Source organism: Crinia signifera, chromosome 7, assembly GCF_055691185.1.
Source record: "Crinia signifera chromosome 7, ASM5569118v1, whole genome shotgun sequence".
NCBI classification, from domain to species: Eukaryota; Metazoa; Chordata; class Amphibia; order Anura; family Myobatrachidae; genus Crinia; species Crinia signifera.
The window spans coordinates 187,720,698-187,745,273 of record NC_139223.1 but is presented as its reverse complement, the minus strand read 5'-3'; the positions used below and the strand labels follow the sequence as shown (position 1 = coordinate 187,745,273).

Genomic DNA, 24,576 nt, shown 5'->3' with positions numbered 1-24,576 from the left:
CAGCAGATTCCGTTACAGTGTCTTATATAGCGCAGCAGATTCAGTTACAGCGTCTTATATAGCGCAGCAGATTCCGTTACAGGTTCTTATATAGCACAGCAGATTCCGTTAGCCACGCCCCCAATTCATTACCGGGGAGGGGGCGCAAAATATGCCCTTGCTCCGGGCACCATGGCACCTAGCTACACCGCTGGGTATAGGAGGTTGGGGATGATGGTCGACAGTCATTCGGTCGACACCATTAGGTTGACATGGGAAAAGGTCGGCATGGGAAAAGGTCGACATGGTTCTAGGTCAAAAGGTCATTAGTTCGACAATGTCTAGGTCGACAGTCAAAAGGTCGACATGGGGGTTTTCACTGTTCTTTGAGCCGACGTGCCGACAGGCGGTATTTCATGCCCTACCATCCACTAGAGCATGGTGGGAGAATAAAATAGTGTGCCTGAAGCAAGGGGATGTGGTGCACTTTAAACTGTCTCTATGTCGACTGTGTTGACATTTGGGTAAAAAAACAGTGAAAAACCCCATGTCGATATTTTGACTGTCGACTTAGACACTGTCGAACTAATGACCTTTCGCCCGTGAACCATGTCGACCTAGACCCATGTCGACCTAATGACTGTCAACCATCATGCTGTAGACCGGAGGTTGTGTAGATAGATATGTTGCAGCACTAGTGATGAATACAGGCAACCAACATTTCAGTACATAAAAAGAAACTTTCATCTGGGTTGCTATTTAATCACTGAAACCTTGGTTATTCTTTACTACTCACATACAAAAATATATGTGAAAAAATACATAGATACATATTATTGTTTTTACTTTTGAAACACCCCTGTAACACTAGTAGTTGATTGCACATACCTTATATTTTATGACACCTTACACTCTGTAACACTTCACTATATTTTATTAATGTGATGCCTTGGACGGTTTTCAGGTGTACTGGTTAGGGGGTGGCCTGAGCCCCAGATATAAACCTCAGAATGTTAGGGACCTGCTCGACAGAAGGTGATCTCAACATTGGTGGGCAGGTTGATATCTTTGGCCAAATATATGCTAACTAGCTCTTAAATATAAAAGTTAACAATAACAATAATAAATAAAGTGAACGAAGAATAAAAGATATTGCTAATTCGGTATATGGTCATTAGGTCAATAGTTTCTAGGTCGATAGTCAAAAGGTTGAAGGTCAACATGGTCAAAAGGTCAAAAAGTTCCACATGGGAAATGCCCGGCATGAGTTTTTTGTGATGTGACATCGAGGAAGAATAAAATAGTGTGCTGAGTGCAAGGAGGCACCGTGCCCAAAGCATGGCAAGCGCAGTGAGCCATGCCAGGGGACGCGGTACATTTATATAGTGTCCATTTTGACCTTTGTTGACATAGAAACCAAAGAGACTCATGTCAACCTTTCCCCTTTTCGACCTTTTACTTGCATCGTCCTTGTTATTATTGTCGACCTAATGTACCTCAACCTTTTCATTGTCGACCAATAAAGGTTGACCATTTGACTGTCGACCTCATGACACATTCCCACTAACTCTTGGCTACTGGACTACTACTATTTTACTATTACTTTAACTTTAGCGGAGACTTTTGTGTTGATCTGCGATGTTCTCAAACCTTCTTAAAAAGGTCAAGTAGAGAACTGTCCAATAGCAACAAAACAAAGTTCCATTTACCCAGTACATTCTATAAAACCATGTCTAAATGCTGATTGGTTTCTGTGAGCTTGTAATCTTTAGAAAGTTGTGAATTCCACCTGGCAGGATGCGAATAGTACAGTCTAGACTACAGTGTTTGTGGTGGCGAAATTTGTCCTTGAAAAAAAATCTAATGCAAATATGCACATTGGCCTTCATTCCGATGTGGTTGGACTTTCTTTGGCTGCGGCTTACAGAACATAGAAGCAGCACTGATGGGACTCATCGCCTCCTGCTTCATTACTGATCCAGCCTGAGTCCTAGAACATAGTAACAGATCATCTCAGACACCATCGGCCGACGGCTTGACCCATGTGGTCCTAGAGGCCAGGAATTCTCTGATGCAGATACTGCCCACTTCCCTGGAGAAAAGGAGATTTCTGCCACCCCCTCCCAGACCCTGCATGGCTATGTGTAGGGGTCATATTAGGTTGACATGCATTGGGTCGATCACTGAAGGTCGACACGGCATAGCTTGACAGTTTTGGAAGGTCGTCACAAGCATTAGGTTGACAAAGGGAATGTCGACAGTCAAAAGATCGACATGCATTTTTTATGTCCCTAATGTCGACACAGTGGACATGGACTCACAATGCCTCGCTGCACTATTTTATTCTCCCACCACACCATGGTGGATGGTAGGGCATGAAATACCACCTGTCGGCACATGTCAGCTAAAAAAAAAACACAGTGAAAAACTCACCTTTTAACTGTCATCTTTCCCATTGTCGACATAATGCTTACGTCGACCTTCCAACCCCGTCGACATAAGCCATGTCGGCCTATGTCACGTGTCGACCTAAGCCATATCCTGAGGAAGCCGCTGATCTTGAATAGGCGAAGAAACGCGTAGAGGGATACGGGGAGCGTTCTGGCAGCACAAAGACCGGTACCATATACCTTTTCCTTGACAAGACCGCCACAATTTGGATAAGCACCAGCGGTCGGGGAACACTATTGGGGACTGGCAGCCGAACCCCCACTTGCAAGTATTTACTAACCAACTAATAACCACTAATATGTGCACATGAGTGGGGGACTGTGAACTTTATTAACATCAAGCTGGATACCAGAGTTTACAAATATTAATCCGTCACAAGGACAGCGTGCATGCATATTAACCCTTACCACTGAGTGAATAGGAGAATGTGTGTTCTATGTGTGTAAGTCTTGTCTATGTTGCTGGCCACAACAGTATTAACTCTGTATTTTAAATAAATTGTCTATATTATTTTGCACAAGCGCTGCCTACATTTTTTCTTTCCTTGCTCTTCTACATTTGAAGGGGTGTTTGGTATTCCCCTTGTAGAGCAGCTGCAGTGCATTATAATCACCATACAGCGCTCAAAAACTTTGTTTGTCTTTGTTATCTAAGCCATATCGACCTTCAGTGGTCAACCCAATGCATGTTGACCTAAATAGGATCAACCTAAGGACTGTATCACATGGCTTCTGGTTCTCAATCATTGACAGTCTGTTGGTGTCCTGTGTACTTTGCAAATGTGCAGGACCCGGGTCCGATACTTTGCGATGGACAATGCTACACAGATCACATCCGCATTACCGCCACTGGTCCTAATTCAGACCTGATGGCACTGGAGGTGGGGCAGATGTAACGTGCAGATAGAATTAGATTTGGGTGAGGTGTGTTGAAGCTTAAATCTAAATTGCAGTGTAGAAATAAAACACCCAATATTTACTGTACACAGAAAAAAATGAACTCACCCAAATCTAATAATAGAAGCAGAATCGAATGGAAATACGAATAGCAAATCAAATGGGCATCGAATGGTTTTTCAACATTCAATGCAGATTTGATTCCAATGCGTGAAGTGTAAATCGAATAGAAAAGTAGACTTGCCGGACAAGACTATATAATACAGATCTGCACTACATACCATATAGACTCGAGTATAAGCCTACTTTTTCAGAACATTTTTTATGCTGAAAAAGCCCCCCTCGGCTTATACTCGAGTGAGGGTCCCACTTGAGTCAATAAGTTTTCCCAGTTTTTTTTGTTGTGCAATTAGGTGCCTCGGCTTATATTCGGGTCGACTTATACTCAAGTATATACGGGTAGTCAAAATCCAATGTGAACACTGTAACTAACCCAGATCCAGACTCAGATCAAATAGAAAGTGAAATCTCACCGTGTATATCCACCATTGCTCTCTCCGCACTTTACATCTACCCCACCTGCAGTGGTTTTGCCCATTTTAAGAACAAATTAGTCCCGCAATCAGGTCTGAATTAGTCTTATTGTCACTTCTATAGCAAATTGTTATTGCAACATTTTGTTTTTACATTGGCAAAATGCTTCAAACATTCTAATTGTGTTTACCACAGAGGACAATTCATGAAAAATAGATAGTAGTTTAAAACGATCGTATTGTGTTTGACACAACGCGCACACCATTCATCTCCAATAGAACCCTGCTGAGCACAGACAAGGGAACTATATCAAATAATTAATTCCCTTCTGCACTGATGCAAAATAATGTCGCCTGTATATCCCAGCTAATTACTTGTGATTGTGCATTCGTTCTATCCAGAAAATCTTGTTTAATAAAATAATAATAATAATATTAATAATAATAATTACAAAGGTGCAAATTGCTGATAGGCTCCATCTGCTTACCTGGGCTTATAAGATAATACCCCAAACTCGCTTCTGCATTCAAGCATGTATGTATATTTGGATATAAAGACTCTCTTCAATTCAGTGCTATTCCTTTGTGATGCCGGATGCTAGGAAACAGCCTCCCACCGATATGTCTAAACATATCGCATGTAATTGTTGACTAACGCTAATGACTGACCAGATCATGTGTGCTGCTTAATTCCGGAGAGAGGAGATTCAGCATCATAGCAATGTGTATGAGAGAGAGAGAGAGAGGGAGAGAGGGAGGAGTTATAAATAGCCCAGCATTATTAGCAGCGTGTGTGAGTTATGATTACAATGTCACACTAAACTTAGCATTCCACTGTGGGGATAGTGGTTTGAATAGTGATTGACGTCGCTATTTTGTACATGAATGACTTTCCCAGTCAGAGTATTGATTCACCTCATTTAGAGGAACAGTTATTAGATATATAGTAGTGTAGGCCTAGGGAATGGGTGGGCTTAAAAATCATACAGGGTATTTGCAAAAAAAAAAAAAAATGTTGTAAATGAGAATTAATTATGATTATCATTTATTTATATGGCGGCACAAGGATTCCGCAGCGAAAACAAGAACACAATGACTTAACTCTAGCATCCAGCAGCCTAACCCGAACCTTCCCATCCTGTAACCTAACATTAAGCTCCCCCCACAGCGTAACCTAACCCTAACCTCCCCCTCCCACAGTGTAAGCCAACCCTAATCTCCCACACCATAACCTCACCAACCCGCAGACTACCACTAACCTCCACCTCTCCCACCCTAACCTCCAACTCCCGCAGCTTAACTCTAAACCCCCGCACCCTAACACTTACCTCCCCTCTCCACAGCCTAAACCTAACCTTCCCCTCTGACTGCCCAACCCTAACCTACCCCTCCCCCACCCTATAACAAACTTTTCCCTTTCACAGCCTATCCGTAACCTCCCCTCTCACACACTAATACTAACCTCTCCTTCCCACGGCCTAACCCCCCCTCCCTAAGCCTAACCATAACCTTTCCCTCTCACACCCTACCCATAACCTTACCCTACCGCACCCTAACCTTCCCCTCCCACATCATAACTTAACCTAACATCCCCCTCCCACAGCCTATACCAAACCATTCCTTCCCACACCCTAACACGAACCTCCCCCTCCCACACCCTAACACGAACCTCCACCTCTCGCAGCCACAACAGTGTGTGCATGCCCTAATCATCCTGACAGTGCCGGGGAGCTGCAGGCGGAGGAAGCCGTGAGTCTGGCGGGGTAGAGGCTGTTCATGGAGAGCTGGCCAGGGCACGCAGCAGGAAGTGAGGTGAATGCGCCGAGGGGACCAGAGTGATGGGTAGGGGAAGTCGGGCGGCAGGCACACATAGAGAATAAAACACACAAATGAATGGGCAGCCAGTGACGTGGTGGGGGGATTTCGCAGTGCTTGGAAAACGAGATTAAGTACCAGCCAAGTCAATAGCCAGATTGAATAATAGGCGGGGGGGGGGGGGGGGGGGAGTGGCAGCACTATTATATACTTTTGAACATCTGCGACCACTTATGTAAGCCATGTAGTAACACTAATAAAATGGAGGTACCAGACCTTACTGCGACACCTACATACTACGTGCGCATGGAGGAGGCAGCCAAAATAACGTGGGGGTAGAACTGAAGGAGGGGAGAGGTGATTGTGTATTTTGTGATAAAAGTGTGTACTGCCGGAATTGTTGGTGCGGTGGCCCATACAGTAAGGGTGCTGTGTCATATACACTAGGGATGGACATCGGCCATCGATGATTCAACATCATCGATGGTTTATGGACGATGTAGAATAGCTTTGCCATCCATGGGGAGGACCAAATGGATTCCCTCCATCGATGTCAAAACATAACCAAAGTTTTTTTTTTCTCAGCCAAGGTGCCGGGACAATAGCATAGCTCCGCCCCCAACACCCATAAAGCCCTGCTCCCAGGTTGTGATTGGCCCACGGGCCAGTCAGTCAAATAAAAGGGATAGCCATCGATAGTTAAAACCATCAATGGTCATACATCACATAGTATCCTACCCTCTATGGTCGTTTGCACTATTGCCATCGATGGCATCCATAATACACACCACTGCCTGGATGGCTCCATCTGTGCTGCAGGACAGACGATGTGCTTGCAATGCATCTGTGCGAACGTGGCTCATTGCACTCAGCAGGGGTTACTTGTGTATTCCCAGCTATAATGGTCGAGATTCTAATGAATGTTGATGAATTTACATAATAATATACTTTTTTTTTTTTCCCTCAACTGATTTCTTCCATATTTTGCTTTATAATGAGAACATCAGTTGTTTTGTCATTCTGCCTCTATTCACACAGATTCCGTTTCTTCTGAAATGTGTGGAATAATGAAGCGCAGAATAGAAGAACTGTACGGTATTTACCATGGGATAATGTCTCATTGTTTATGCAGTAGTCCTTGCTGTATGGGGTCACTGACAAACCTGGGTGTTGTTTGTAATGAACTTCTATGCACAAGTCATAAGCTCACTCTCACCGGGGAAACGCATTATGTCTATAACTCTACATATAACAATGGGAATATTCATGTCACCTCAGTTCACATGCAAAGTATCAGTACTTCAAACCTGGTTCTAGACGTGTCTGGCTACAGAGCGCACCGGTGATCATCGCCGCCTCTCTCTCTGGGCACTATGGTTACTAGAGGACGCTAGCGGTATGCCAAACTATACTGCGCCTGAGTGAAACGCTGGGGAAATGGGCATTACAGATAAAGCGGCTCCTAGTGATTCTATCGCCAATCGTTGCCCACCGCCAACTGCCGTCCTCCAACAGAAGGGTATGCCCATGCACGAGACGCTCGCGTGCCCAGTTCTGTCGGAGGCTGTAGCAGCCCTCCACCTGGCTCTGCCCCTATGTCCCCTCTTTCCCAGCCTGCCCTTGCTCCCTGCCCGTCTCCCTGAAGAGTGCAGAGTGAGGAGACGCACAGGGTGACAAAAACACAGGTAGTGTGGAGGTTAAATGTGTCACAAAACAATCACACAAGGGTAGGGGGGTCACACACAGGGGTAGTGGATGTAAACAATGTTATACAAGGAGGATACAGAGTGTCTCACATGTAGGATGTAGGGGGGACAAGATTTCACACACACATGGGTGGGGGGCTCCACAGGGGGCCACACACACACAGGTTTGGGGGGCTCCAGGGGGCGTCACACACACAGGAATGGGGTACAGGGGTCACACCCAGAGGAACGATGTAGGTGATGGGGAAGGTTTCACACACAGGGGTTGTGGGGTAGAGTCACACACACATAGTTTACAGGGGGTATCACAGGGCATTCGGATGGTAGGGGGGGTCACACACAGATGAAGAAGGTGGGGTGATATAGTTTCAAGAACACATGGGAGTAGGTGTGTACAGGGCTGTCCGAGAACTCACCGGAAGCTGCAGCCTGAAGAGTGTCATTGAGGCCCGTGGATCCTGGCACAGAATGAAGGGAAGGATGGAAAAACAGGAATCCAAGCTGGACACAGAGTGGACCGCTAACTGGATGGCTCTGGCGCCACCCAGCTGCAGGCTCAGCGGACTTATCATCCCTGTGAGTCATGAGGCTGCCACCAGCTTGGTCCTCTTATAGGACAAGCTTGAAAGAGCCGCCGGCCAATCTTGGTCAATCATTTCCTAATTTCTAATGCAGTAAGTAAAAAAAAAAAGTGTAATTTTATGTAAAAACTCAATAAAGTTATTTTAAAATAGATTTCCCCTGATTGTGTCTTTGTTTTATGAATGTATACTGTCAGCAGGGGAAGAGGCTGTGAGGCCTAGCCAGGCCAATGGGACCAGAATGCGTAATGGGAAATAACACAGTAGTTGGGGAGCTGAGAGAGCTATGCTATATACACTATAGAGCATGGGGAAAGGCGTACAGTGCGCTGATAGTAACAATGAGGATGTAATTATTTATTTATTAACCGTTTCTTATATAGCGCACACATATTCCACAGCGCTTTACAGAGAATATTTGAACAATCACATCAGTTGCTGCCCCAGTGGAGCTTATAATCTATATTCCCTACCACATGTACACGCACACACATTAATTTTAGGGTTAATTTTGTTGGGAGCCAATTAACCTACCAGTATATTGTGGGAGGAAACCAGAGTGCCCGGAGGAAACCCACGCAGGTACGGGGAGAATATACAAACTCAACACAGTTAGGGCCATGGTGGGGATCGAACCTATGACCTCAGTGCTGCTGAGTATATCTGCTGCTAAATTATCTAGGAGAGGATCCAGTGAAGTGTTGCTAATGAAGAAAAAAAAAGAAGAAAGAAATAATATTTAATATTTCTACTGTGTGGTATAACGTAAGGGGCATCACTGTTTGGCATTATGTGTATAAGAGTCGTTAATTACTATGAGGCACTAGGTGATTCATCGCGCCCTATGGGCGCTCTTCACACCGTCGTAAGGGGCTGCGCCCCCTTAATTTGTGAACATTTGTATATGAGAAAGATGGTTAGAATTGTATGAAAGATGGCCTGTATTGCAACTTGAGTTATAGGTGAAATGTGTTAAATAGAGAGCATATGATGTGGAAGGGGGTGTGTATTGTTTTGTTTAATTAAAAAGCAGTTACAGAGTAAGATGTACATTGATAGTGTGGATGGTACAGTGACATTTGTGGGTGTGGGGGGGGCTGTGTGTGCATGTTGTTTAGGTGTGTGTGTGCAATAGTATAGTAGGGTGTTTCTGAGTCAGCGGCTCCCCACTGGCGGAGGTCACGACACAGGAAAACAGGAGGCTGGGTAGTGATAGGGGTGTGTGGGCATAAGGGGGACTACAGAGGAGGGTGGGAGATACTGTGCAGCTTCTGCCAGTGGGTGAGGGTCCAGCGTTACAGTACAGGAGTACAGGATGGTGGCCCTTAGTCAGTGTCTCCTCCTACTGGGTGGGAGTTCGGGTGCATGAGAGCAGGAGGCTGGGCTATGGGGCATGTGGGCAAAACAGCGTCAGCGACTCCCCAGTGGTGGAAGTTACGGTTCAGGAGAGCAGGAAGCTGGGTAGTGATAGGGGTGTGTGAGTATACGAGGGACTAAAGAGGGGCTTAGGGGTGCCGTGAATTGCGGAAGGGGCGCGGGGGGTGCCGTGAATCAAGGGAGGGAGGGGGCGCAGGTGTCGGCGAATCGTGGGAGAGGGCGGGGGTCCGCAAAAGCGTGGGAGGGGGCGTGAATTGCGCGAGGGGGGGGGTTGCGAATCGCGGGAGGGGGGGGGTTGCGAATCGCGGGAGGGGGGGTGCACCGGGGGTCCGTGAATTGTGGAAGGGGGGGGGGGGCACGGGGCGCGATGAATCACCTAGTTGGTTATATGTTCTTGTAGAAGGATGGTAGGATGTTGCTGTCATTCAGAATGCATTTACATAAACAGTAATAGTAGCAGTAAAAGGTCTGACTTAAAACACCTACAGTAAAACAGAACAGGTGTTATATATTATACAAAGAATTGGTTGATGATGTGTAGGTTGACGTGCACATAGTTCATAGTTGTCACTGGAAAAAATTGCTACAAGAAAAAATCAACACAGAAAGTTCAACACATGTAAATGTTGACATAAGTGTGGCACTTCATCGGTGTCCATGTCAACACATGAGAATGAATATGAAAACATTCAAAAAAAAGAAAAATAAATCTTCAAAAACTCATGTCAACCTTTTTCATTGTCGACCATAGCCATGTCAGTGTTTTGCATGTGCCATTTAATCCTGGGGTTGCCGTGAATCACGCGCGTGGGTGGGGGGGAGGGAGGAGGTGAGGGGTGTCCGCGAATCACGGGAGGAGGAGTCGTGGGTGGATGCCGTGAATTGCGGGAGGGGGGGGCGCGGGGGTGGGGGGGGGCGCCGCAAATCGTGGGATGGGGGGCGCGGGGGGTTGCAGTGAATCGCGGGAGGGTGGGTCGCGGGGGCAGGGGGTTGCCGCAATGACAGGAGGGGGGGTCAGGGGTGGGGAATCGCGGTAGGGGGGGTCGTGGGGAGCACCGTGAACCGCGGGAGGGGGGGCCCGGGGGGTTGGCGTGAATCGTGGGAGGGGGGTCGCGGGGTGCCGCGAATTGCAGGAGGGGGGGTGTGTCATGGGGTGGGGCCGCGAATCGCGGGAGTCACCGGGGGTGCCGCGAATTGCGGGGGGTGTGCTGCAAATCGCGGGAGGGGGGTCGCGGGGGGTGCCGCGAATCGCCACAAGAAAAAATCAACACAGAAAGGTCAACACATGTAAATGTTGACATAAGTGTGGCACTTCATTGGTGTCCATGTCGACACATGAGAATGAATATGAAAACATTGAAAACGTGAAAAATAAATCTTGTCAACCTTTTTCATTGTCGACCATAGCCATGTCAGTGTTTTGCATGTGCCATTTAATCGTGGGGATGCCGTGAATGGGGGGGGGGGGGGGGAGGGAGGGAGTTGCATACCCAACATGACCCTCTCCAGGAGGGACACATTGCTCTGTTTCTGGACTTTCTTCTTAATTTATGGATTACCATCACCTGTGCTTAAACACCTTTCTTATCAATTACCCTGTTTAAAATGACAGGTGATGACAATCATAAATTAAGATGGAAGTCCACAAACAGAGCATTCTGTCCCTCCTGGAGAGGGTCATGTTGGAAGGTATGGCAGTGTGGGGCGCTCACCTGGTGTGTCTGGTGAGTAGCTGTGTCTTTGCTGTGTAACATGGAGAGGCAGAGGGTGTCTGGCACTGTCTGTGGGCTCACTGGGCTGGTTCTCTGTCATGTGAGTCAGTCATGTGAGTCAGAGGCTCCACCCAGCGTTATAGCTCCAGACACACTTTGAGTGACAGATGTAGCCAAATATATAAGAGATTTGTGTATAAGGTGCGCTACTGTGTGGCATAATGTGAATAAAGGGCACTACTTGTGGTGTTGTGTGAAAAAGAAGCAATCCAGTTTGGTGTATTTGTAGATAAGGAGCATAATGTTGTGGTGTAACAATGGGGGAAATTCACTAAGATGCGTATTCTACTGGAAGGGGGAGGCCGGACTGTCCTCTCCCCGGCAGCAGCAGCAACAATGGTGAGTGTGCTGCTGCTGTGAAACCGGCACGGTGGGGCATACTTGTTCCTGGCACTGTGGGGCATACTCATTGTTGGCACTGTGGGGGCATTACTGGTACTGTGTGCATTGCAGGCACTGCTGGCATTGTGTGGGCGTTGCTGGCACTGTGTGGGCATTGCAGGCACTGTGGGGGCATTGCAGGCACTGTGGGGGCATTGCAGGCACTGTGGGGACATTGCTGGCACTGTGGGGACATTGCTGGCACTGTGGGGGCATTGCTGGCACTGTGGGGGCATACCTGTATCTAGCACTGTGGGGGCATATCCAGCACCATGTGGTCATACCCGGCACCGTGGATGTATTCCTATTTCTGGCACTGTGGGGGCATACCTGGCACCATGGGAGCGTATGTGTTTCTGGCACTATTGGGGGCATATGTGTATCTGGCACTATTGGGGGCATATGTGTATCTTGCACTATTGGGGACATCTGTGTATATGGCACTATTTGGGCATATGTGTATCTGGCACTGCACTATTGGGGGCACATGTGTATCACACCCCCATTTTCATTGGACACACCCCATGTGGCTAAACCCATCTGTTGATGCGCTCTTACAGTACGGTATGTGGCATAATGTTGTCAGGGGCGTTACAGTGTGTTTTTATTTTAATAGCTCTTCGGGTGGTTTATATTGCCGCAAGTAGCTCACACCCCAAAAAAGGTTGGAGACCACTGTTCAAGAGGGTGCTAAATAAATAAGTAAATTCTGAGTGGTTGCCGATAGCAACATCACATGTGAAGTAGGACATCTTAGTAAATTTCCCCCAATAGGTCAGAGGCGGAACTAGTGATGGTGCTAGGGGGCACCAACAAAAATCTCGCCTAGCACATCAAATTAGGTCGGTGTGGCTCTGACCGAGGGCTGCAACTCATCACTTCAGGGGGCGGGACCAAACTTGCAAGTCATTGAGGGGGTGGATCCAAAATGACACCATTCGCATAATGTTAGACCCCTCCGTAAGGTCCAGAAATTCTCTTTTTTAATCTTACCACCCCACCCACTTCATTGGCACACAACGTCCAGGAGAGTGGATAAGTAAGCTATTTTGGAAATCTAACTACTAAATAACAAAATAAACTTCAAAGTTCAAATATTCGTAACAACAAATGGGTTTTAAAAGTGACTTTAGAGCACAGCTGGAGTAGAAATCACATTTTCACATAAAATAAAACATGACTGTGCCGCAAATCACAGCGTAATGTAAAAGAAATCCCGAAGCCTCGGTGTGTGACTGCTTTAACAGCATCCTGGCGAAAAAGAAATACTGTACATAAAAAAAAGAAGCTTAAAATGAAATTGCGGCCTAACATAATCACATTTTGCACACGTTTCTGTAGTTATAAATAAAACACAAATCTTTGTTATTCTGCTCAAAAGAAGAGTGAGAATAGAAAAAAAAAAAAAATTCAGCACTCAAAATGCAATCAGCACCAGAGCCACGATGAAAATGAAATCAAATTTGTTTCTTTTCATATCTAAACAGAAATGTGTTTTCCGTGATGAAAGGATGTTCTCACTTGGCTAAAAGCATTTTCTTTGTGAAAGATTTCATGTAATGAAGTTAAGTAAAATGTAATGTACTTTTGAAACAACTTGAATAGGTTACCCTAAATGGTACTCTTTACCTAGATGGGCGCCAGCGATTGAAATCGCGGGCGTCGGGGGTAAAAATCGCGGTCATCGCGGGTAAATCGGGATGCCCGCGATGACCGCGATTTTCCCATAGGGAACAATGTTAAAAAGGCTGATTGACCGCGATTTTACTGTTAAATGCCTCAATGGACCCGATTTGGCCATAGGAATCAATGTTAAATGGGCCACAGAGCCCAAATAGGCACAATTAACCCTTAAATGTCCCCCCCAATTTTTAACGCCACCCCACGATCCACGCCAACCCGAAGCGTGGCGAGTGCAGCGAGCACGCGAGGGGCGGCGGTACGCGTCCTCCGACCTTTTCATGCCCTACTATCCACTAGGGCGTGGAGTGAGAATAGAATAGTGTGGCGAGCGCAGCGAGCCACCGAGCCCGAAGCGTGGCGAGCGCAGCGGATACCTTCACAGGTAGACGCGTCCCCTCGCGGGCTTCACAGGTGTCCGCGTCGCCACGGACACCTGTGAAGCCCGCGAGGGGACGCGTATAACTGTGAAGGTATCCGCGTCCCCTCGCAGGGCTCGCTGCGCTCGCCACGCTTCGGGCTCGGTGGCTCGCTGCGCTCGCCACACTATTCTATTCTCACTCCACGCCCTAGTGGATAGTAGGGCATGAAAAGGTCGGAGGACGCGTACCGCCGCCCCTCGCGGGCTCGCTGCGCTCGCCACGCTTCGGGTTGGCGTGGATCGTGGGGTGGCGTTAAAAATTTGGGGGGACATTTAAGGGTTAATTGTGCTTATTTGGGCTCTGTGGCCCATTTAACATTGATTCCTATGGCCAAATCGGGTCCATTGAGGCATTTAACAGTAAAATCGTGTCCATCGGGCCTTTTAACATTGATTCCTATGGCAAATCGGGAGCATCGCGTCGCGGGCATCGCGGGTACATTTATGGCCGGCCGCGACGCGACCGACACGATTTCCATGTTTAACATGGGTTTCAATGGGAAATCGCGGGCATCGCGTCGGTCGCGTCGCGGCCAGACATAAATGTACCCGCGATGCCCGCGACGGGCGCCCAACTAAGTAAAGAGTACCCCCTAAATTACATACATTAACACAATGAGCCCTCTGTCATTAACCACTTGCTGACCAACCACAGTGGAGTTAAGTCAGGAGCCTGTGGTGCTATAACTCCGGATACTGTCAATAAGTCAACCACTATTGGTTGATATGCATTGGTTGATATTTTAATGTCGACATTTGAAAAGGTCAACAGTGTAAATGTTGACCAAGGCTCTGTTCTTGGTGACCTGCTTTTGTCTCTTTAACCCCTTACCGCCGCAGCCTGTTTTTGCCTTCCTGACAGAGCCCTTTTTTTCAAATCTGACATGTATCACTTAAGTGGGGATAACTTTTTTTTGCTTTTACTTATCCCAGTGATTTTGAGACTGTTTTCTCGTGACACATTGTACTTCAAGTTAGTGGTAAATTTTGGTCGATACAGTCTGTGTTTTTTTGTGAAAAATACCAAAATGTCGTAAAAAAATTGAAAATTTTGCAATTTGCAAAATGTTAAATTTTCTGCTTGTGAGACAAATAATCATACCACTCAAAATAGTTAATAACTAACATAGAACATATGTCTACTTTATGTTTCCATCATTATTTCAACCTCCTTTTAATTTTTTGGGACACTAGGAGGCTTAAAATATGAATAGCAAATTCTCAAATTTTCAAGAAAATTTCAAACACTGATTTTTTTAGGGACCAGTTCAGTTCTGATGTGACTTTGAGGGACTTGTATGTGAGACACCCCCATAAATGATGCCATTTCAAAAACTGCACCCCTCACAGTATTCAAAACAGCATTTTAGAAGTTTGTTAACCCTTTAGGTGTTTCACAGGAATTAAAACAAAGTGTAGGTGAAATTTCAAAATTTCATTTTTTTTGCAGATTTTCAATTTTAATACATTTTTCTAAGGAACACAGTAGATTTTACTAGAGAAATGTGACTAAAAATTGATTCCCCCAATTCTTTTGTTTTCATAAATATCCTATATGTGGCTCTAGTGTGCACGTTGACCAAACCACAGGCTTCATAATAGAAGGAGCACCTACTTGATTTTGGAGCCTCCTTTTTATGAGATTATTTTTTAGGCACCATGTAGGTTTCTAGGCACCATAAGATGCTAAAAGTTAGGAACCCCCCCAAAAGTGACCCCATTTTGCAAACTACACCCCTCTGGGAATTCATCTAGGGGTATTGTGTACATTTCAAACCCCCAGGGGTTTCACCAATTGTGGTACAACTGGGCTGTGAAAATGAAAAATTTAATTTTTTACACAAAAATGCAGTTCTGGCTCAAAATTTTTCATTTTCACAAGGAATGAAGGAGACAAAGCACCCCAAAATCTGTGCCCCAATTTCTCCCGAGTACGGCAATGCCTCACATGTGACCAAAAAATACCATTTGGGTGCATGGCAGGACTCCGAAGGGAAGGAGTGATATTTGGATTTTGCAGCACAGATTCTGGTGGAATGTTGGTGGGTGCTATGTCGCATTAGCAAGACCCCCGAAGCACCAATACAGTGGAACCCCCCCACAAGTGACCCCATTTTGCAAACTACACCCCTCAGGGAATTCAACTAGGGGTATAGTGTACATTTCAAACCCCCAGGGGTTTCACCAATTTTGATACAACTGGGCTGTGCAAATGAAAAATTACATTTTTTTACACAAAAATGCAGTTCTGGCTCAAAATTTTTCATTTTCATAAGGTATGAAGGAGAAAAAGCACCCCAAAATCTGTGCCCCAATTTCTCCCGAGTATGGCAATGCCTCATATGTGACCAAAAAATACCAGTTGGGTGCATGGCAGGACTCAGAAGGGAAGGAGTGATATTTGGATTTTGCAGCTCAGATTCTGGTGGAATGAATGGTGGGTGCTATGTGGCATTAGCAAGACCCCCGAAGCACGGTAAAATGATGAACCTAATAATCCATAGATGTGTGGTATATTTTAAAACACTCCTTTATACATAGGCCGGGTTTGTCGGGGCAAGTTTCACAGTGGAAAATAGTATCCTTTCTTATTTCCTTTTTATAGCAAACTTTGCACCTTTTTTGTGTCCTGCCCTTTTTTGCAGTGGAGGGGATTTCGTTAGGAAAATGCTGCCCTGGTACAATACGGGGGCCAGTACTAGAAGTACTGGGGCCCTCTGCCTGCTGGTTCCCAAATATTAGGCCCTTTATGACTTCCTCTTGAAAGTGCATAAATGTCCCCCTCTGGCTGGTAGAACGGAATAGCACGTAAGCGTTATACAGTGCCATCTGGATGATATACACGGCCAGCTTCTTGTACCAGATATTTGTTTTCCGCAGGGCACTGTACGGCTTCAGTACCTGATCTGAAAGATCCACTCCGCCCATGTACTTATTGTAATCTAGGATACAATTAGGTTTTGAGGTGTGGGTACTGGTACCTCGTACAGGGACGGAGGTGGTACTGTCTCCATGAATTGTTGTCAGTATAAGGACATCCCTCTTGTCCTTATATTTGACCAACAACATATTTTCGGTGGATTGTGCCCTGCTTTCACCCCTTCTCAGTACTTGGGCAATGTGCGTTTTTGGGAGGCCTCTTTGGTTCTTGCGCACAGTACCGCAAGCTGCTGTACCTCTTGAACCAAGGGCCTTAAACAGGGGGATGCTAGTGTAAAAGTTATCCACATAGAGGTGATAACCTTTATCCAGGAAGGGGTGCACTAAATCCCAGACAATTTTTCCACTAACACCTACGAGGGAGGGGGGGCATTCTGGCGGTTCAATTCTTGAATCCTTCCCTTCATATACCCTAAACCTGTGGGTGTACCCTGAGGTGCTTTCACACAGTTTATATATTTTTATGCCATACCTTGCCCTCTTACTGGGAAGGTACTGGCGGAATTTAACCCTTCCTTTAAAATGTATAAGGGACTCGTCAATACAAATACATTTTTCAGGGATGTAAATCTCTGCAAATTTGGCACTGAAATGATCAATGACTGGCCTGACTTTGAATAGCCGGTCAAAGGTGGGATCATCTCTGGGTGGGCACTGTGCATTATCGGTGTAATTTAAAAATTTAAGGATTGTCTCAAAACGAGTCCGAGTCATGGCCATACGGTAAAGTGGGGTGCTGTACAGAACATCTGTACTCCAATATTGCCTAATTTCTGGCTTTTTTACTATGCCCATATGTAACACCAGACCCCAAAACGTCATCATCTCTACTGCATCTACAGGGGTCCACCTAGCAAATGATGACGTGGGGTTTTGAGCAATAAGCTGCTGGGCATATAAATTACTTTGGTCCACCATTAAATTTATAAAATCATCAGAGAAAAATAATTTGAAAAAGTCAATTTCTCTGAGACCTGTTGATTCAAATTGGATTCCTGGGATGGCCAAAAACTCAGGAACCTGGGGCTCAAAATTGTCTGGTGGTGGGGTCCATACGGGATCAATCATTGGGGGGGGGGTCTCAGCTGCTCTACGGGGGCGTCTTTGAGGGGGTCCCTCATCACTAGAGGAGGAAGATGAGGTTAAGACGAATCCTTCAAATTCCCCGCTTGCATCACTGGCTGTGTCAGAGTCAGAGGCAAGCATGGCATATGCCTCCTCCGCTGAATACATTCTTTTGGATGACTGGGATGACATTTGGGATGACATTTGGGATGCCATTTTTATTTTTGTGTTTCTGTAAGTGTAATGTTTCAACAGGTGTATAGTGTAGGGGGGGTACAAACTTTATTTCAACACAGGGGTATGTAGTGTGTAGTGTGTATGTAGTGCAGAAAAAAAAATACTTTATACAGGAATTTGATCCCAATAAAAAAAAAAAAAATTAGATCAACCCTGTGGCAAAAATGCTGATCTGTGATGTACGTCACTCAGCAACTTCAAGGCAGCTTTTGGTACAACCTTGAAGGGGTTAAAAAAAAAAAAAAAAAAAAAGGTCCTGCGCCAAAAATTGAGCACAGATGTTGGTCAGTAACGTCCGTCACTGAACAGCGCTCAAAGGCAACAGGAATTTGATCAAAAAAAAAAAAAAATAGATCAACCCTGTGCCGAAAATGCTGATCAGTGATGTACGTCACTGATCAGCGCACAGTGGCCACAGGACACCCACAAAATCACAGTGTGTGTAAAAAAAATTTAAAAAAAGACCCCACAGCACCCTCAAAAAAAAAAAAAAAGGTGATCCGTGATGCGACACGGATTACCAGTGAGGGGCAGCAGGTGCACAACCTTTGGTGCAACTGACAGTGCAACTGACAGCAACTGACAGGTATATATATATATATATAAAAAAAAAACCTGCACCCCCAAAAAGTTGCTGATCAGTTAATTTATACTGATCAGCACAAAAGGGGGGGGGGGCAGCAGGGGGGGCAGCAGTCAGTTGCACAGGCAGCACAACCTTTGGTGCAACTGACAGGTATATATATAAAAAAAAAAACCCTGCACCCCCAAAAAGTTGCTGATCAGCACAGATATACTGATCAGCACAAAAGGGGGGGCAGCAGACACAAAATATAGCACTCTCTATCACTCTCTGTCACTATCTCTCACTATCTCTCACTATCTGTCACTCTATGACACTGCAGCAGCAGCACACAGGAAGTCACAAGATCCAGGAAGCATCCAGCTGCTGGCAGCACGCTACCAGCGGTGATCAGGTAAGTATCAGGCAAGGATCAGGTCAGTATATCACGACAGATTGGCACGGTGACCGCTCTGCACGCAATTCCAGACCGGAATGGCGTCTGCAGCGCAGTCACCGTTAGTTTAAATCACGCGCCATGGCTGTGATTGGTCCGTCGGTCCGACGGACCAATCACAGCCTTGGGGGCAGGTGGGGTGAGGTGTGGTCATCACCGGTGACCCCCTCACACCCCCTCACACCCGGCGGTGATTGATCCCTGTGTTACCGAGCGTCTGATTCGCCGGTAACACAGGAAAACGCTGCGATTGGCTGTTCACATTGAACAGCCAATTGCAGCGATCGCCGACGGGGGGGGAGGCATCGCCGCCCCCCCTGGGCATGCTGGGACATGTCTGCTGTCAGGGACAGCAGACATGTTTAAACTGTCACCGCGTCTATAGACGCGGTGACAGTTTAAAGTCATGACGTATATATACGTCATGTGTCGGGAAGTACATCCCGGCCATGACGTATATATACGTCAAATGTCGGGAAGGGGTTAAATCACTCTTCTCTGCAAATGTTACCTGCATTAAAACCTCTATGCAGGCAAACCGCCTTTCTCATGGGGATACATACGGATGTCCGGAGTTTGGGATGCCAGTGTCCAGTATACCGTTGCCAGAGTTCCAAAGGAGGGAATCCCAACAGGGGGCAGGTAAGTATATTTACCCTCCCCCTGTCCACCCAACCCTAAATATCATTGCAGCCTAATCTTAACCCCCCTGCAGCCTGACCCTAACACTCCCCGCTAGTGCCTAACCCCTGTACCCCACCTAATAAAGCTAACCACCTTCCCCACAGCAGCCTAACCCCCCACAGCAGCTTAACCCCCCCCCCCTCCCCATCCTAACCCTATCCTGCCTTATTACACGATTCTCATTAATGTTTGGATTCCAGCGCCAGTCCCCTGGCAGTAGTCGGGATGCCGGCGATGGCATTCTGAATGCCAACATCCTACACCGCATCTGCCTCTCATGACCTCTCTCTTTCTCTTTATCCTGTGTGTCCAATTACCATATCCACCTGGATCCCATCATCCACCTAGCCTCTCTACCATCCCTAAAGCCTCCATCAGGTCCAATCAGAGCCAGTATGAATTTCACTGCCCAGATGCTTGTTCCCAAGAACTAAAGCCATACAGATTAATATAAGAAAGATGCTTATAGATCGTTACTTGTGGATTTAATTAAAGCATGTACATAACAAAGCCAAGCCACCACAGAAAAATCACAAACCACTGGAACCCAGACAGAACATAGACTGAGTTACCTGGTGTCTGTCTAGACCACCCAATCATTACTGCTTAGTTGTTGGTGATAGGATTATAGCATGAATAATGGGCTTAGCACTTGCACACAAGGAATGAACACATACTTCTCCATACATAAATGGTATATCCACCCTGCTTTTTACCAAAAATTCTCTGTAGTTCCTTTTACGGTGGCTCGCTGCAGACTAAGCAGATATTCCGATGTATCAGAATCTATTTTACCAAAATGTCTGAGAGGAACCTCTGAAGAACAGCGCTGTGGAATATGTTGGTGCTATACTGTAGGTGGAAAAGATAACCAATCAGCTTCTAAAGGACTCATACACTTGTCCAATTTGGCCTATTTTCACCTGATTCCGATGGATTGGGCTGAGAAATGGTGAAAAGTGGCCTAATAGGAGGTGTTTGACACCTGATCCGATGTTGTATACTGTATGCAGAAGGACCACATATGATATATCGTATGTGCCCCTGCCGCCCGGGAAGCATCATACAGTATGTGACTTTTCCCCTCGGAGAGTCGCATAGTGTATGGGGGCCTTTACTGTCATATTACTTGATGACATGTTACTTACCTTCTTGACAGGAGCTGATTGGTTGGTTCTTTTCCTCTCCCCCTTTGACTTCTACTGTACATAACATATTACGGACGGTGTAATGGTTAGCATTACTGCCTCACAATGCCTAGGTCATGGGTTCAATTCCCACCATGGCTCTAACTGTGCGGAGTTTGTATATTCTCCCCGTACTTGCGTGGGTTTCCTCCGGGTACTCCGGTTTCCTCCCACTATCCAAAAATATACTGGTAGGCTAATTGGCTCCCAACAAATTAACCCTAGAATGTATCTGTGTGTGCGTGTACATGTGGTAGGGAATATAGATTGTAAGCTCCACTGGGACAGAGACTGATGTGAATGGTCAAATATTCTCTGTAAAGCGCTGCGGAATATGTGTGCGCTATATAAGAAACTGTTAATGAATAATAATAATAAATAAATTAGAAGTTAAATGCATTAATTGTAACGCGCAACGGAATATGCTGCGCTATATAAGAAACTGTAAATAATAATAATAATTAAGGGACCTACAGCTGTGATAAATAGCATAAGCATTTGACTCTCTCTAGCCAAATCTAGCAAAGATATTAATTTAAAAATGATTCATTGATTTAATGAATTATCCATTGTGAGGATAAGGGGTGCCTTATTGTTCAATTTATCCGTGTCTAGTTTTATTGTGCAGTAAATAAAATAACGCATAAAAATAAGTCCTAGCCCATCTGAGCACTAAATAAACATAATAGATTTCCTCTCTCAGGGTGCAAGGACCTAATGCCCCTACCACAAACACAGGCACAATGGGGGGAATTCTGGTTGAATTCGCAGGCTTGCGAGTCCACCGAACCCCGCCCGGCGAATGAACGCCCACCCGTCTCCCCCTCGAAGTGCGAGTTCGCTCGCACAGGCTGCGAATGGATGTTTTGCATAAACATCCATTTATATGCCTCGGATAACCGCGCACATCTTCCGATGGTGGGCGACCATCGGAAGCTGTGGTGCATACATGCATATAAAAGTGACTTTAAATTTACTTATATATGCGTGCACGCTGGCACGGATATGGGCGGGCAGCTGACATCCGGTGATGTCAGCTTTCCGCCCCATACACCAGCGTCACCGCCTCATTACAATGCGAACAGATGGTAATGGAGCAGCCCTGCGCACCCCGCCCTTCTGCGCCCCCTCCCTCCCCCCGCACACCATCATGGGTGCACCCGGCGAACCGAAAGTTTGCCGTGGGTGCACGCACCCTACGCCTGCATATACACAGAAATGCGCCTGAGAATGCACGGAGGACCGAACGGAGGACCGAACGAATGTGAATAACCCCCAATGTCTAGGTGTAGGCCAGAGGTTCCCAAACGCGGTCCTCAAGGCACCCCAACGGTCCAGGTTTTAGGTATATCCATGGCTCAGCACAGATGGTTAAATCAGACTGACTGAGCTACTAATTAATTCACCTGTGGCCAGGCATGGCTATACTTAATACCTGGACCGTTGGAGTGCCTTGAGGACCGCGTTTGGGAACCTCTGGTGTAGGCTGCAGGCTTAATGACCAGAAATAAGCCCTGGGGAAGGAGCCCTCCTTTCTCTCTCACTTCGGTACCACCAGGAACCCTTATCCGGCTTTAATCAAAATCCCAAAAGCTTTGAGCAAACCAACCACAAACATCTTCCTGGGGTTTTAACTATACATTGGCTAGAAAAATATCTACATACTGTATCTACTGTTTATCATTTCTCCAGTGCTTCACAGAATTCACTTTTTTATTTCATGCCACATTATCACCCATCTACGGCAATGAAAGCACAACAAATTACAGGCTGTAACTGTAACAATAGGTGAAGATTATGCAAACACTGACCTGACTCATGCCGCTTTCACATCGCAAATGTGTGGTCAGTTCACACTGCAACAGCGAACCGGCAATATTGTCATCAGGGGGTGCGGCGGAGCGGCAGCGTGTCATCGGGGGAGGGGGAGGAGGCAGCACTTAGGGCTGGTGCTGCTCCAATCGCTGCCTACTCCATAATGTGAACGTGAAACGGATCGCTTTACCCGTTTAACCCATTCACACTGCACAGGAACACGGCAACGAACCGGTAAAAACCACCTTTTTTTTACTGATCGTATTGCTGTGTTGCTACCCATTTGTGGGACCCAGTGACCCCTTTCACATCACAATAATTACCGGGTATAACCGGCAAGAAACCGGCTTGTACCCGGTAATTAGATGCAATGTGAAAGGGGTATCAGAGGTGGTTGGATGGTGCATAGCTGCAGCTTACTTTGAAGCAGCAGCAGTGCACGGGTGTATAGTAGTCACCTGGTGCATGAATTTGTAATCCAGTGCTGATCTGAGGACACAGCATTGCATCATCTGCAATACAATCACCCTGCTGAGTGACCCCACGCAAACCGGCTGCCACATCTCCTAAAAAGAGGCCAGGTAATCTCCATCTTCTGACGGAGTTCCTGGTGTCGGCATTCCCCCTTAATGGTGGCGACATACATCTGTCTCTTGATGTCTGCAGCTGTAGTGCATCTGAGGATGCAGGACTCGCACTACACGTGCCATATACTCAGCGGCGTAACTATAGCACCGCAGCCCCCGCCACCGCGGGGGGGCGCTGTGCATGTGGGGGCGCCGGGGGCTCCGGTGCTATAGTTACACCCCCCCCCCCCCCAATCCCCCGCAGACTTACCTATCTCGCTGGTCCCGGCGGCTCCGTTCTTCTGCTGAGGTCCACCACAAAATGGCCACCCCCATATAGCACACAGTTCTCTGAAACTGTCTGCTGTATGGGGGCGGCCATTTTGTGGTGGTCCTCAGCAGAAGAAGAACGGAGCCACTGGGACCAGCGCGATAGGTAAGGCTGCAGGGGATTGGGGGGGGGGGGGGGGTTTGCATGGGCGGCGGGGGATTGGGGGTGCTTGGCGGGGCGGCGGCCAAAACTTAGTTACGCCACTGCATATACTATATATACAGTACCACAGAGTACATACATATATACAGATAGCACAGAAAGAAATGTACTACATAAGCCTCTGTGTTTCAGGATGAATATTCAGCATGTTGCACTAGTTACGCATTGCCATGCGGATTCTGCCTGGCAGCGTCTTGAAGGAAACTTAGTTTTGCATTAGTTATTTTTCGTATCCCGAGGAAACACCATGTAATTTTAAACAGGACATTATTAATGTAGCCGCTTCTTCATAGGAAGGAAAGCAGGATAGCAGTGACAGCTTAGAACTGCTAAGGGGTGTACGATTATTAAGCTTCCACTCAAAATGATCGGATATCATTTATGCTGTAGTGTCAAAGAGGAGGGGAAGGGGGAGGGGAAGAGGATGCATGATCCTATCTCAGCCCTTCCTTACAGCTGAGCGATTTTTACAATTTAAAAATATCTCTGCAGATTCCTGGAGCCGCCACATAATCCCGGCCACGTGTGTCAGCCGGAGCGAGCGCCGCACTAAATTGATCGCTTTGACGTGCCTGCTTTTAACGTTATGATTGATTTAAGTTATAAGTGAAAGGAAATGCTCCAGACAACTTCTCACCCAGATTGCTAAAAGCTGCAATTATCTCACAAATACATTTCAATCTTAAGCAGAACAGAATACATTAAAAATTACGCATTGATCTAGATTTGTATATTTAATTGTGTTACTGCATATTGACTTCTACCTGTATTACACCTGTGTTACATCTACATCGTTCAGCCGATAAGCAGCGAAAAACCGCTGGTATGTAAAGAATACAGCAATCCCCCAAACAGCCCCCCAACGTAGTCTCCAAATCCTAGTGCATTTAGGGTATTATTCTGGTTCACTCGCAAAGGCACAATCACTCTCTAATGGACAAAACCATATGCACTGCAGGTGGGGCTGATGTAACATGT

General features: G+C 46.3%; 1 protein-coding gene across 7 annotated transcripts in view; it reads right to left on the bottom strand.

The window, feature by feature from the left end:
• Nucleotides 1-24,576, bottom strand: part of ZNF385B (zinc finger protein 385B) — a 385,947-nt gene that overhangs the window by 135,951 nt on the left and 225,420 nt on the right. Inside the window, exon 1 of one of the 7 annotated variants that reach the window (XM_083154704.1) lies at nt 4,348-4,541. The exons of the other annotated variants lie outside the window; for them this stretch is intronic. The gene's annotated coding sequence lies outside the window, so the exon portion shown is untranslated. Of the gene's footprint in view, nt 1-4,347; nt 4,542-24,576 lie in introns of those variants that run through there. 7 annotated transcript variants of the gene reach the window in all.